Below are 14,833 nucleotides of genomic sequence, written 5' to 3'. Positions count from 1 at the left end.
GATTGAGATAAATAAAAACTATCTCAATTTCCTCTAGTATTTTATAGCATGAATAGGAGTTGAACTTTGTCTAACAATTTTTCTGAATGTATTGAGGTGCTCATATGGGTTTTGTCCTTGACTTGGTTGATATGACTGTTACATTTATTGACTTGTGTCTGTTGACTTTTGTCTCTACGTCCCTGGGATGAATTCTACTTTGTCTATTTTCCTGATACGGGAATTCACTGCTATATATATCCATCACAGGACTGCTTTCACTGCATACCATAAGCCTTGGTGTGTTTTATTGGCATCATCACTTAATTATAGAAACCCTGCCTCTTTAATTTCATCTGTGACCAATTAGTTGTTCACGAAGGTCTCATTTAATTTCCATGTGTTTATGAGCTTTATGTTTTATTTTGCCATTGATATCCAAATTCATTGCAATATGGTCAAATAATATTCATAAAAAATTGCAATTCCTTTGCATTTATTTAATCATGTTGTATGAGCTGATATATGGCCTATATCAGAGAACATTCCATGTGCAACTGAAAAGAATATGTATTCTGATATTGTATTCAAAGTCTATTTTTTGAAAATTTTGGTTGACTTCTGATATTTCTTAGTTGATTTTTTGTCTAGTCGTCTTGTGTATTTGTGACAGTGAGGTGTTGAAATACGTTAATATAATTGAATTAGTGTATATTAGATTTTATGTTCACTAGTATTTGTTTTATGTAACTGATTGTGCTGGTATTTGGTGCATATGTATTTATGATTGTTATATCTTCCTCTTGGATTATGCCTTTACAAGGATGTAGTGATCTTTGTATCTCTTAATCTCTCTTGGCTTGAAATTCACTTTGTCTGCAATTAGAATAGCTACCACCTTCTTTTTGCTCGGTTCTTTTAACCTGGAGTATTGTTTTCCATCCTTTGAGTTTTAGTCTATGAATATCTTTTAGAATTTAATGCATTTCTTATGTGCAGCATTTTATTTGGTCTTCCTTCTTGATCAATTCTACCAGTCAGTTTCTTTTTTTTTTTTTACTGACTTGAGACCACTAATTTTGATGCTTATAACTGATTTGTATTGATTTGTCCTTGGCATGTTATTTTCCTATTGTTGGTTCCCTTTTTTTCCCATTTGTTTAATTGCATGCTTTGCATGGTGAGCCCATTCTACCAGACTTCATGGAGTTTTAGTCTTCATGATCTCTTCTACAATGTCCCTCAGAACATTTTGGAGTGCTGATTTTTGAGTAGGTATTTTTTTCATGGAAATATCTTATTTATCCATTAATTTTGAAAGATAGTGAATTTTTTTTGGTAAAAGCGGTTGAACTCACGACTTCACACTCGCCAGGCTGGTGTGTATGCCACTGAGCTAAATCCTCAATCCAGAAAGGTAGTTTTGCAGGGCACATCAATCTAGGTTGGAAGTTATCTTCTTTACTTTCTTTTCTTTTTCTTTTTTTTAGTATTGGGAATTAAAATCATGACCTTGTGCTTGCCAGGCAGGTGCTGTGCCACTGAACTATATTCTCATCCCAGAAGCTGTTTTCTTTCAGTACTTGAAATGCTTCACTCCATACTCTCCTTGATTTGAAGGTTTGTGATGAGAAATCTTCTGTGATTCTGATCAGATTTCCTGTGTAGGTGTTTTATTTTTTTCCAACAGATTTTAATATTCTATTCTTATGTTGTCTTTCTGGAACTTGATTAATACATGTCTTGGTGTAGATATATTTTTGATCAGTGATCACTGGAATTTTCTATACCTCCCTTGTCTGTATGCTAAATTATTTTTCCCTGAGTAAACATGTTCTGCCATTACTGCTATGAACCAAATTTTTAATGTCATTTGTGCTTTTTACTGCTGTTTTCATTGACTCAGATGAATCTTACATGGTTCTTCTCTGTGTCAGCTAGTATCTTGTCTTAGTTGCTTTTTACTTGTTGCTGAGACAAAATACCTGATGCCCAATGTTGGGGAAGGAAAGGCTTATTTCTTACAGTTTTTGAGGTTTTAAGTCTGTACTCAGTTGTCTCAAAGGCAGGGTGCAGTTCATGGTGGCTGCAAAGAGCAAAGCGGAAACCAGTAAGAGAGCAACAATTTCTTCTTGGCATTACACCATATCCTGGCTCCACTACTATGCAAGTATAGCACTCACACCACCAGTCCAATCGATAGACAGTGAACCAATGAGGAACTCATAATTGCATGAGGTTTGGAGGCCACTGACATAAACCATGACACATATGTTGGATTGATATTTTTATGGTCCCTTGCTATTACTAAGAAGGCTTTCTTTTCAAGATCTTTAACCTCAATTCTGTCTTTTTTGTGTGTGTGTGTGTTTTTTTTAAATTTTATTTAAGGAGAAAAGAAAAAAAAAGCAGGGAAAGGGTACAAGTTATACAGATTTACAGAAAAAAAATGAACAGTAGGAAATCACTAGTTAATGGATTACATATTGTCATCTTAGAAATAATTGTTCAAGTCACAAAATTAAAGCTTGTAAAGTGGACATTCCAACAATGATACTGCAAACAGTTCTGTTCAATGATCCAATAAAACTCTGTGATATCATTTTCTATCTTATACACTTAAATATACATGCAGTTATATATTTTGGAGCACTTTCTTTTCCTCTCTTTTGTACCATGACTATTACACATTTTGGGTTTCATTGCTCCCATGGTTCTTATTACTTTTTTGGAAGAGAGTAAAACCAAATGTGACATAACAGAACAGAATCGGTCAAGTCAAAAGGGTGGACATAATAGATAATGTAAAAACATAATACAAGGTGATCAACAATGGTTACCATAATGCCTCCCGCTATCTCTAATAGAATTGCCTATATCGTTAGTTATAGTGCAATTGAACAAAACAGTAAAGAATAAAACTGACAAAACCAAAACATTGGAGACATTGTAGGTCTTCAAAAGTAGATAAAAGTCAACAAGAATGGGCGTCATAATGAATCTCATTATCTTTACAGCTGATGCCTAAACTTTTGAACCTGATACTATCCAGCAAAACAGAATAGGGGAACATCAGTTAAAAACCAGATGGTGAGAGTCATACAGGGCTTTAAATCAAGGTAATGAAAAGTCAAAGTGGGTTACTATAATATATCCTGCTATTTTTTTCCCTTTAATTAAAAGGATAAAGATAAAAAAGTAAATAATGGAGTGGAGATTGAGATAAAAGAGGGCATAACAACGAAACAGGGCAGATCAAAACATAACCATTTAAGCAGAATAGTGTTTCACCACCAGATAATCCTGACCTAAAAGTAGTTACCATATTGTCTCTTACCTTGAAATCCTTGAGTACAACTTCGTATACTGTAGCATTAAATATATCAAAACAATGTAAAACCATTCAAGAGAATGACAGCATACCAAGTATTTAGAATCGACTAACAGAAAATGAACAATGGTTTCTGTATAATCTCCTTGTCTTTAAAAGGTTTTTGCTTATACTATCGTACATAATAAAATCCAATAAGATACAGCCTATTTAGACCATTGGAGACAGAAGGACAAAAGCTAGATGAGACTTCAAAACAAGATGATACTAAATCAGTATTACCTATTAAGATGTCATTTTCTCCAAAATAGCTGTTCCTATCATCCAAACTTCTCTGCCTCATTTCTGTTGAGCTCTTTTTCTGTCAGTAGCTGTCAGTTTGTCTTCTTCATTTTGTTCTCTGCTCCATTCGTTGTGGCCTCTCCGCCACTATTTCTGGATTCTTTGTATTTTTCTTTTTTTTAGAATATCCTGCAATACTCTCTGTAGAGTTGAATTGGTGGTTGCAAATTCCCCCAGTTCCTCTTTATCCTGGAAGCACCTTGTTTTTCCATCAATTTCCAGGGACAGTTGTGCAGGATATCTCAATCTTGGCTGGAGATTATTATCTTTCAAAGCTTGAATTATTTCCCCCCACGCTCTTCGTGATTTGATGGTTTGTGCAGAGAAATCTGCTGTAATTCTGATGGGTGTTCCCTTGTAAGTGGTCTGTTTCTTGTCTCTGACAGCTTTTAATATTCTGTTCTTGTATTGAATTTCTGGAATTTTTATTATTATATGCCTGGGTGTTGCTCTGTTTGGGTTGTAGGTAGCTGGGGTCCTGTATGCCTCATACATCTGAGTATCTTTACCTTTTGCTAAATTAGGAAAATTCTCCTGGATTATTTCTGTGAGTAGCTTTTATAGTTCACTTGTTTGTGTCCCTACTTCTTCTTTTATGTTCTTAATCCTTAAGTTATGGATCCTCTTATCATCTTCTTGTCTTTGTATTATTGCTGTTTGTTTCTTTGTTATTTTTAAGAAGTTTTTCATTTCATTCTCCCATATTACAAGTCTGCCCTCCAGTTCAGATAGTCTGTCCTTAGTTTCTTTCAAGCTGTTATGCCAGTCTTCTATAGACTTCTTAGTATCTTGGTAGTCCCTTTGAACCTGCTTCACGTATTCTATGCTTTCTCTGTTTTCTCCATCAAACAATTCTCCCCTTTCTTTCTGTTCTTCCATTCCACCACCTGTTTTTTCTTGGGTGGTACTTAGCATTTCTCTAACTATTTTGCATACTTCTAGCTTCAGGTCGTTGATAACTTCATTCCTGAATTGGTCTATGAGGCTCTCTATATGGTGCCTTATGTGTATTGGTGCGGTGTCTGCTATTGCCTGTTTCTCAGAATTGGGGGCCGAGGAGCCTTTCTTGTTGCTGCCTCTTCCCATGCTGCTTCTTCTTCTCTGTTCCTTATATATGCAAGCTTATATAAGAGGCCCAGCTTCTCTCCCAGTCAACCACAGCCTGATCGAATTGCGCCAGTTAGGTGTTCCCGCTCACCGCTGCGCACCAGGGAGTTACGGACCAGGCAGCCTACGCCTCTCCCCTCCTGGCCACCGTCAGGCTCTGGGATCTGGTTTGGGACAGCCTACCAGGTCCGCCGGCAGCGTCACGCAGGCCAGGCACTTTTCACCAATCCCGCCCGAGAGGGGGATGTGTGGCTGGAGTCGCCACCGCGCCCTGCTCCCGTAGGACTGCTCGGGCCCAGAAAGCCCTCTGCTGGAGTCAAACTGTGGTAGAGTGTCAGTTTCTCTCACTCACCTCACCACAAGTCAGTGCATGCCTCCCTGCCGTTCGCAGATTGCCGTTCTCAGAGCTTCTGCGCGTCTCTCTCCTTGCCGAGCCACTGTAGAGGCAGCCAGCCGCCGCGCGGCGGGAAACCCAAATCGCGGCTTACAATGGCGCGGGGTCCAGCCTCCACACCTAGGCTTTTCTGTTCATGTTTTAGCACCAGGACTGCATTACAAGTTGGTTTCTCTCAGCCCAGTTCGTTCCTGAGTCACCCAGAGCATATCTCCACCTGCTTATGTCTCCTTAGTCCGCACCATTCCTGGCTTCTGAGCTGAGTCTTTCAGAGAGCCTCCGGTAGTTGCTGTTATCTGTCCGCCATGTTCTCCCGGAAGTCAATTCTGTCTTCTATATCTGATTATCTGTCCTCACATTTGTTCATTCTCCTGTGTATATTTCAATGGAAGTTTTAATCTCCTTAATGTTTGGATATGTTTCATGGATTCCACTTCTTTCCTGTGTTGGATACTCAGTTTTCCATCTTTTTCCTGAACTTCTGTATTTTTTTTTAATCTGTATCTTCTCGAGACACTCATTATGTCTTTCATTAAGGTCACCATCTCTGTAGTTATCTGAGTAATTATTTCTGATTTTATTTTATTTTAAAGACTCATTCAAGCCTGGTGTGGTGGCTCACGTCTCTAATACCAGTACTGAGGAGGCTGATGCAGGAGAATTTTTGCAAGTTCAAGATCCGCTTAGGTTACAAACTCAGCTCATGGCCAAGCTGTACTGCATAGTGTGACCCTGTTCAAAAAAGACAAAAAAATGTTTCATTCATCGCCTTTGATGGGCATATAGCTCAGTGGCATAAGTGCCTGCCTGGCAAATGCAAGGTCCTGAGCTCAATTGTCAGTGTCAAAAAAAAAAAATAAAAGAAATTGCCCTTTCAATCATCTCCATTGATACTTCCACTGTTACGGATTCAGAGTGTCCAGCTGGTTGGCTTTAAAATTGTTTTACCTCATTGCCCCTGGATTTGCCTTTGGCCAGCTGGAAATCTGAAGTTGCATCTTGCTTAAGTGTCTTCTCATTTCTCTCTCTCTCTCTCTCTCTCTCTCTCTCTCTCTGTGTGTGTGTGTGTGTGTGTGTGTGTGTGTGTGTGTGCATAGTTTATTTCCTACGCTGATGCTTGAAAATTGCTTGCAGCAAGTAGCTTTATTGCTAGTATTTAGAACCCTTAGGAAATGACTGCTTCTGACAGATGCTTCCCGCTCTAGCCAGCTTTAGTGTTTTGAGTATGTTGTAAGATTCTACAACTTCCATTTATTGAGGCTGAGAAGTTTCAGTCTATTTGGCCTGGCCCCTGATTTTTTGGCAGTGGTTTGTTGTATTGTTTATGACTCTTACATAGTCTCAGTTTTGGCATATGAGGAAGAACAACTAATAAGAACATTTGTGTCCCCTTGGCTAAAGTAGTTCAATGACCAAGAATAATAGCACCAAACACAGCCTAGAAAATGACAAACTGTGGTAACTGTTAATTTCGCACCTTTAACCATATGAACTAGATATGTGGCTGGATAACAAATATCTTAAACAACCAGAAAATGGTCCATAGTAAATATGCCTTCAATAGGCTGATTTTACTCTTAGATAAGACAATTTAAAATGATTATTGGGGGAAATAGAGAAATAGAAGGAGAAAAACAGATTACAAGGAAGGCTGGAGGACAAAGGAAGATTATGCCAAATTTGGGAAACTGGTGAAGAAGACAGAAGGGTGAGAAGGAAGAAATAACAACCAGAACAGAACAGAACAGAACAGAACAGAACAGAACAGAACAGAACAACAGCAACACAAAACTAGAAACAATGTTCACACTCATGTAAAAAGAAGAACCAACAAACCAGAAAAATCAAAACAAAACCAGGAAAAACATAAAATAAGGAAAATTTCCACTTTAGGATGTCCCGCTGCTTTTACAGGTAAACAAAGTGGGCAGGCAGAGTCCAGATGTATGTTGATTAATCCTAACACGCCAGCTGTAGATTAACAGCAGTGTAGCGGATAATACCAGCAAGCCTGTGTGTTTAGTTCTACTTAAATTCAGGCTATTTTCTGGCTGTGAGGCTGGAACCTGATTTGTTTAGCCTGCAACACTCTATGTACCTCCTGACAGTCTGAACTCAGCTCCATGGCTTCTTGCCAACCTCAACTTGGTTGTGTCTAACCATGATACTAGGAGTTGCTTGATGGAGCCAACCTGTAGCTGTTCTATGTTCTGAGCTCAGTCAGCTCCACTCCAAGATGGCTACTGGCCAGTCGCCCTCTTCTGGGGGAGGACTGCACCTGAGTAACTCACCAGCCACTGCAGTCTGCTGTGTCCAGTGCTCCATTCCACTGGTACATTTCTCCATGGAGATCTGTTATTGAGCATCTGCAGGTTCCATCAACCCCTTCCAAGCAGTGAGTCAGAGCTCATGAAGAAAACACCACTTGCTTCCTCCTTCTTCTGTATTTCTTTGCTCTCTTCATGGGTTTCAATTCTTGTTTCATATTGTTGCTGGTTCCCAGAGACCCACTTCCCTCCTTATTCTTTTCTTTATATTGCTATATTCCTGCATCTGGAAATCAAGTCCTTGACAGGTGTTTTTCTGCTGTTTATCACTGTACTTAGCTATGAGAATTTGATTGCTAAAGTCAGGGTCTTTAAATTTGTAACTGGGATTAATGAGAGCAAGCCTAAGAGAATTTTATTTGGTTTTTGAACCAGGCTTTCGGTATGTAGTACAGTCTTGGGTTGAACCCACTATGAATGACAGACTGGACTTGAATTCATGGCAATCATCCTGCCTCAACTTCCTGAGAGCTGAAATTACAGGCATGTGCCACCATGCCCAGCGTCAAAGACACATTAAATTTCTCTGAATTTCTCTTTCTATGGAGTGCTCTACTCTCTACTACTCTATTCTGAGAACTTTAGTTATAGTATTATCCCAGCACTCTCAACTTCATCCCAACTTAGGATATCTTGAGGTATCATCCTTGGTTTCTCTTTCTGTGCCAAAACCTTGAAACTCTTTCCAGGCAATTAAGTGGACTAATTATTAGCGCCATACTTATTTGTTCCCCATCTCTCAAGGATCACTAATCTCTGTTAACTGATGCTGGTATCTTGAAAACCATTTTATATACAGTGTCTGGGATACTTTGTTATTTCAGGTAGAAGCACAAGTTCAGTACTTTTTAATCTATTTTTTCCAGAAGGAGAAAGTATCATTTGATGGATTTTCTAGAAATCTTCTTGCTTCAAATTTAATTCTATAATGTTATTAGAGAAGATATTCTGCAATATGTTAAGTCTTCTAAATTTCTTGCCATGTTTTATGGCCCAATATATTGTCTATATTGGTTAATGTTCCATGTGTTCCAGACAAGAGTATGCAGTATTCAGTTGTTTCTTACAATATTCTACAGCATGTCAATTAAGTCATATTAGTTAATATTATTGTTCAAATTCTTCATATCTTTGCTGATTTTTGTTTGTACTTGTATTGAAACTGAGAGAAAGTTGTTAAAATCTCTGCCAATGATTTTATATTCATTTATCTCTCTTGAAATTTTGCTCATGTATTTTAAACTTTGTAGTTAAGTTTCTGTTTGGATGTCTCTGCAAAGCTTCATACAGCCATGGAGGCAGCTGAATCTAGTGGTTGTGGTGTGTTCATTGTTTAGTGCTGGTATTGGAGGTGTGAGTGCTGCACCCGCCCAGGGGTGAGTAGCTGGCACACTATATGAGAGGGAGAGCGGCTTGTTCCTTCCTTTTGTACTTATTGCTGTTGCTGCATTTGGTATCTATTACAGCCACTATGAATAGCTGCCCCTCAGCCATGCCACCATGCCTTGGACCCATCTGACTATAGACCAAAACCTCCAAAACCTGTAAGCTAAATACACCTTTCCTTCCTTCATTTTGGGTGTCATGTGTTTTGTCTCAGCAGCAAGGCAAAAGTAATCAAGACAATTTAATATTTTGAATTGTTGTCTTTGCCTTCTTTTTTTTCTCCTCCTCTTCCTCTTCCTTTTCTTTTTCTTTTTGATTTTCCTCTTTCTCTTCCTCTTCTCCTTCTCTTTGTCATTAGTTGTCTTTTTGAGACAGGGTGTCTCACTTTGTAGCCCAGGCTGGTCCTGAACTTGTAGCAACTCTCCTCCCCCAGCCTCCTGAGTGCTGGAATGTTATCTCCTTGATAAACTGACTCTTTAGTCATTATGACATTATCCTCTTTATTTCTGGTCTTGGTAATACTTCACATCTTAAAGTGCATTGTGCTTATGTCTTAAATTAATGTGGCTCACCATTTTTGATACAGTTAAAGTTTACTTGGAGTATAGTTTTACTGTTTTTCTTTCAAGTTACGTCTTTATTTTTATTTTTTATGTCTTGAGACAATGTTTAACTAACTATGTAGTTCAGGCTGATCTTAAACTCACTATGTAGCTCAAGCTGGCACTGTAATTGTGACATTACTCTTACCTCAATCTCCCAAGTGCTGAAATTGCAGGCGTGTGCTACCAGGCCTAGCTTCTGTTTTTATATTTAAAGCATATCTTTGTGGGAGCAGCTGGGGATTGAACCTAGCTAGGACCTTGTGCATGCTAGACAAGTGCTCTACCACTGAGCTATATCCCTCCAGTCCTAAAGCACATTGCTTGTAAGCATCATATAATTGAGCCTTACCTTTTTAATACAGCCATACAGTCTTAGCTTTTTTTTTTTTTTTTTTTTTTTTTTTTTTGGTACTGGGGATTTAACTCATGACCTTGTACTTAGCAGGCGAGGACTTAGCAAGTAAGATGATCCCCTGGCCCTCAGTCTTTGCTTTTTAATTGGTATTTATGTTAATATAATTGTCAGTACAGTTGGTTATAAGTTGGCCACCTCATTGTAGCTCATGCTGGCCTTAAACTCACTATGTTATCCAGGCTAGCCTCAAACTTGTGGCAATCCTCTGTCCTCAGCCTCCTGAATGCTGTATTACTGGCATGTTGCATCATGCTCGGCTCAGTTTAAATTCTTTTTTTTTTTTTTGTCTTTTTCATTTTTATCGGTACCGGGGATCGAACTCATGACCGCCTGCTTGCAAGACAGGTGCTTATGCTGCTGAGCTAAATCCCCAGCCCCCTCAGTTTAAATTCTTTATATCATGTTTTTAGTGGCTCCTATAGAGAATATATAGATATTCTTACTTTATCACACTTCACTAGAATTACAATTACATAGTTTCATGTGTTACATAGGAACATTATAACTGAATAGTTCTATTTCCACTTCTCCTAGTTCTTTGTGCTATTGTTATACATATTTATTTCTATGTCATAAACCCCACGTCTCATGTTGTTTTGTTTTGTGACTGGGTCTTTCTATGTAGGCTAGATTGGCTTTGAACTTTTTTTAAAATTTTATTTAAAAGGAAAAAGAGAAAAACACAAAACAAAACAAAGCAGTGTAAGGGTACACGTAATACAGAACTACAAAAAAAAAAACAGTAAGAAATCACCAGTTAATAGATTACATATTATCATCTTAGAGATAGTTGCTCAAATCACAGTATCAAAGAATACAAAGTGGACATTCAAACAGTGAGACTGCAAACAGTTGTGTTCAATGATCCAACCAAAAACATTAATATGGTCAGCTATTTAACACCCCTAAACACACTTGCTGTTGTATCCTTTAGTGCTCTTTTTTTCCCTCTCTTTTTTACAACAAAATTTACACATTTTGGGTCTTATTACTCCTTATTACTTTTATTTTCTTATTACTTTTTTGGGGGGGAGAGAATAAAGTCAAATATGGCAAAACAAAGCTGTCAGTCAAAACCAAGGATAGACATAGCACATGATGTAAAACAGAGTACAAGGTTATCAACAATGTCTCTTGTTTCCTTAAAAAGAATTGTCTATCTCATTAGATATTATAAAGTTGAACAAAACAGTAGAGAACAAGACCAATAAAACTTAAGCATTGTAAACATTACAGGAGGCTTTGAACTTTCAATCTTCCTGCCTCAGCTCTCAATTACAGGCACATGATACCATCTCGGGCACAATTTATAGCATTTTATTTGTTTTAAGTGGTCAATAGACTTTTCAATAATAAGTGTATGGACATAATAGGCTCTTAATATTTACCTCTTTCCATTTTCAGTATTCTTTTATTCCTGATCATTTGGATTACATTTAGCATTTCTCATGCATGGATCTGCTTCTGACAAAGTCACTCAGGTGAGTGATCTGAAAATGTCTTTATTTTAATCTTTTTTTTTTTACTAGACATGTTGTGTGCCTCTTCTGTGCCTACTTTTTTTCCTTAATCCAGTTGTTTCTGAGGTATCGAGCTGTGTACAGGCATAAAATGATGGTAGTTGTTGAAATTTGTGTCTAGAGGTCCTCCCCATAGCCTCACGCAGTTTTCAATATGGCGTTTTAAGAGGTGGCTGAATCTAGAGTGTGTGATTGATTCATAGAGCAATGTTAGGATTATTAAGGGTGCTGGGGTCAAGGGTGGGTGATTTCTGGATAACTGGCATTGCCCTACTCCCTACAGGTTGGACACAATAAAAGGGATAGAAAGAGGCTTGCCTTCCTCTCTCCTGTTTTTGCTGTGCTACCTTCTGACTACCATGAACTGGTTTCTTCTTGTTGCTTTCTCTGTCTTCTCTCACCATGAAAGGTGACCCGTTTGCCATGTACCACGCTGCCTTGGGGACAGCAGATTATGAGTTGATATTTCTATGACTGTAAGCCAATTATTTGTTTCCTTCTTTAACTTTCGGTGTCAAGCATTTTGTCACAACAACAAGAAAAGTCACTAAGAAAATATTTAACCTAAGCTTTCGTGTTTACCTCTTGCCTTTTTGTCCTTGGATTTTTCTGGAGTCACTGTGTAGGATGCTTGCTAGAATCCACTCAGTTATTATAGTCTTCATATAAATCTGGGAGTGTAAGGATGATAACACCTCATTGGACAAATGCAGACAAATTCATGTATAATTCATTCTTTTTTTCTTCTGAACAACAGGGACCCGGAGGAGCCTGGCCTGCAGGAAAAGAGGAGAGTTCCACACCTGCTCTGATCCTGGGCCCCAGGCGAAGAAAACAGTTCACTGGCCTTGGGCGCAGTTCCCTGCCTCTGCTGGTCTTACCGGACCAACAGGGAGCCGGAGGAGCCTCCCATAAAACTTTCTTAAGTAACTGCAAAGCTATTGAAATTATCCCATGCATAATGTCTGACCATATCACACTGAAATTGGAAATTAATGACAAAAGAAAATGCAAAACCTGCATAAATGCATGGAAATTAAATAAGTTTTTGAACAACCAGTGGGCTCCAGATGAAATCAAAGAAGAAATAAAGTAATATCTACAATTCGATGAAAATATGGAAACAACATACTGTAATGTGTAGGATGCAATGAAAGAAGTCTCAAGAGGGAAATATGTAGCAATAAATTGTCATGTCATGAAAACAGAATGAATACATAACCTAATCCTTCATCTCAAGATTCTAGAAAAGGAAGAGCAATTTAAACTCAAAGCTCACAGCAGAGAGGAAATTTGAATGATTAGAGCAGAAATCAATGCAATTAAAACAAGGAAACAATACAAAGAATCAGTGAATATAAAACTGGCTTTTTAAGGAATAAACAAAGTTGGGAAACCTCTAGCTAACCGTATAAAGAAAAAGAAAGAAAAAACCCAAATATATGCAATAAGAACTGAAAAGGGGGAAGTTACTTCAATTCCCATGGAAATTGAAAGTATCATGAATAACCATTTCAAAAAACTCTACTCACATAAATTGGAAAACACAGAGGAAATGGACAGATTTCTAGAAACATATGAACTACCAAAGCTCAACCAAAAAGATATAGCAATTTTGAATAACCTAATATCAGCTCTTGAAATTGAAAATGTAGTTAAAAATTTACCAACAAAGAAAAGCCCAGGTCCATATGGATTCATGGCTCAATTCTACAAAAATTTAGAGAAGATATGATGCCAATACTCCTTAAAAATCTTCAATGAAATTGAAGGGAATGAATTTTCCCTAAATCATTCCTGGAGGTACTACTTTCGTATCACCAACAGAGAAAGACCCAACCCAAAAAGAGAAATATAGGCCAATCTCATTAATGAAGATTGATGCAAAGATTCTCAATAAAATACTGGTAAATGGAATGCAGCAAATCATCAAAAGGTTATACATCATGACCAAGTGGGATTCATTCCAGGAATGCAGGGATAGTTTAAAACATGCAAATCAATAAATGTAATAGACCACATCAACAGAGCCAACAACAAAAACCACTTGGTTATCTCAATAGATGTAGAAAAAGCTTTCAGTAAATTCTAACACAAGTTCATGATAAAAACCCTTCCGAAACGTGCAATACACTGTGTCTCCCTCAATCTCAGAAGGGCCATATATGAAAAACCAACAGCCAACATTATACTAAGTGCACAAAAACTGAAAGCTTTCATTTGAAAATCAGAAACAAGACAAGGATGTCCAGTATCACCACTCCTATTAAATATAGTTCTGGAAACAATAGCCAGAAAAATCAGACAAGAGTGAAAAATAAAAGAAATGAAGATAGGAAAGGAAGAAGTCAAATGATCCCTATTTCCAGATGACATGGCACTCTATATAGAATACAGAGAAAACTTCATTAAAAGACTACTAGAGGTAGTAAATAAATTCAACAGAGTAGCTGGATACAAAGTCAGTGCTCAAAAATCAATAGCATTCATGTACAGAAACAAAATCTCATTGAGGGAGCAGTTATGAAACTATCACCCTTCAAAATAGCATCTAAAAACTGAAAAAATTAGGAGTTAACCTAACTAATAAAGTAAAAGACCTATATGCTGAAAATTATGCTATGCTAAAAATTTGATTGAAGAAGATATAAAAAATGGAAGAATATTCCCTTCTCTTGGCTAGGAATAACCAACATTATGAAAATAGCCATACTTCCAAAACTGTTGTAAAGATTTAACGCAATCCCAATCAAATAACATTAACATACCCCACAGATCTAGAAAAAAACATTTTTAACTTTCATTTGGAAACGGAAGAAACCTAGAATAGCAAAAGAATTTGTGGGCAATAAAGGCAAGGCAGGAGGCATGTCAATTCCTTACTTGAAACTATATTACCAAGCCACAGTGATAAAATCAGCATGGTCCTGGCAAAGAAATAGACTTGATGATCAGTGGAACAGAGTAGAAGATACAAGCACACTTACAAAGACACTGAGGCACCTTATATTTGATCAAGGGGATAAACATGTTCACTGGAAGGATAGTCTCTTCAATAAATGGTGTTGGAAAAATTGTCTCTCCACATGCTGAAGACTGAAATTAGATCTGTGCCTATCACCATGCACAAATCTAAAGTCTAAATGGATCAAAGACCTAAATATTAAAACAGAAACACTATATCTACTGGAAGACAAGTTAGGAAGAGCTATTGGAGACATAGAGGTAGGCAGAGAATTCATGAACAAAATGCAAACTGCACGGGGAACACTTCAAAAAAATTAACAACTGGGATCTCATATTATTGAAAAGTTTCTGCACTTCAAAAGACATCAGCAACAGAGTGAAAAGAAAACCCACAACGTGGGAAAGAATTTTAGCCAGCAACCCATCAGACAAAGCACTTATATCCTAAACATATAAAGTA

The sequence above is a fragment of the Cavia porcellus genome, unplaced genomic scaffold (assembly GCF_034190915.1).
Source record: "Cavia porcellus strain 051 isolate PalLab524CR breed Dunkin Hartley unplaced genomic scaffold, mCavPor4.1 scaffold_3, whole genome shotgun sequence".
Classification (NCBI taxonomy): Eukaryota; Metazoa; Chordata; class Mammalia; order Rodentia; family Caviidae; genus Cavia; species Cavia porcellus.
Note: the sequence above shows the minus strand (reverse complement) of the source record.